The sequence below is a fragment of the Pseudopodoces humilis genome, chromosome 12, assembly GCF_049639895.1.
Source record: "Pseudopodoces humilis isolate 2021_Gansu_Grassland_sample_001 chromosome 12, ASM4963989v1, whole genome shotgun sequence".
Taxonomy (NCBI): domain Eukaryota; kingdom Metazoa; phylum Chordata; class Aves; order Passeriformes; family Paridae; genus Pseudopodoces; species Pseudopodoces humilis.
This window is the reverse complement of record NC_142211.1, coordinates 10,854,089-10,855,607: the sequence shown is the minus strand read 5'-3', so window position 1 is coordinate 10,855,607 and position 1,519 is coordinate 10,854,089.

Genomic DNA, 1,519 nt, shown 5'->3' with positions numbered 1-1,519 from the left:
TGCTGCCAAATCGATTCCCAGGCTTCCCCGGGTTGCTGGTGGGTTGAGCTGCTGAATAGAGTTGGGCCGGCAACTTGTGTCCCCGCGTGGTGGCTCTTCGCGTTCTTGATCATGTTTTTTGAAAGCTGGCATGCAGCAGTGGCATGATTGCCTACTTGGCATCGGTCACACCACACAGGAACTTGGCAGATTTTTCGAAAGTGCCCTCTGTTGCCACATCGATAACAGATGGCTGAAGGTGTGGCGGAAGGTTTACGTCCATTTCCCAGTTTACTGACTGCAGCAGCAAGTAGACTTGTAGTCGGCTTGATGGCTTCTGCAACGGCATTGGCCACTAGCTGCCCTTGTTGCGTCTGATTTACTCGCAGGGCAATATCTAGCATGTCTCCCACATCCGCTTGCTTTGGGAGTGTGGCAAGGATGGGCTTTATCGTTGAGTTGGCATTCTCAAAAGCTAACAGTTTAAACATGTTTTGTTTTGCCTCTTCAGTCATGTCATTTTGAGCTTTTAGGGCTGCTGACAGACGATCGATGAAATGGGAATACGGTTCTGTGAGGCCTTGCCGTACTGTTGTGAAGGAAGGATGAGGCTTGGAATCAGGCACAGCATTAAAGGTTTGACGAGCAAACTGTGCAGACAAATGATGCATTGCAAGAGGGTAGTTTAACTGTACAGCCATATGACTGTAAATTCCTGAACCGGTGAGCATGTCAGGATTAAGTCCATATAACACATCATTTTGATCTCGAGGTCGATTGACTTCTAGAACTGCTAACCTTTTCCATTCCTTCTCCCACACCATAAGCTGTGATGGAGTTAAAAGCAGACGTGGGAGATTTTAGTTGTCTATGGGACTATTAACATCAGAGGTGAACAGCCAATCCAATGCAATGTTTGCAGCTTCAGATTTAATGCCATTCTCAGTAACTGTCTTTTTGGCTTGCTGCAAGATCTTCCAGTCATGCTGTTCATAGCGTGGATTTTGCTGATCATATAAAATGGGACAAGCAACTGCCCCTGCTGCTTGCCATTCTCCCTCAAGAATTGCATCTCGAATGATGCCAGACCACCTCTGCTGTGCTCTGTGTTTTCTGTTTTCTTCCTCCAAGGTGATAGAGCTAGAACAGGGTTGTGGTGTTGCCAGTGTTTCCAAAGGTGGAGCAGATGGTTCAGGACGCAGCATATCCTGTAGTTGTTGAACTGACTCTGCTCGCTGTCTCGGTGTTTGCTGCAGAGCTGCTTTCTCTTGTTGAGGCTGTGCTCTGTTTGCACATAGGGTTTGTTCCATCTGAGCTTGCAGCTGTTGCACTAGCTGCTCTATTTGATGTTGCCATCCCAGTAGCTCTTTCTTTGATGCAGCGTTGTCATCAATTGGCTCTGCTCCTGCTACAAGCCGTCCGTCATCGGAGTGCATGGAGATATCATCATCGGAGGGGCGAGGGATGTCCTGCGGTCTTCCCCAGTGAACAGTAGATGGCATCGAAGGGTAGATCTTTGGTTTGCACTCTGTGGCTCTCG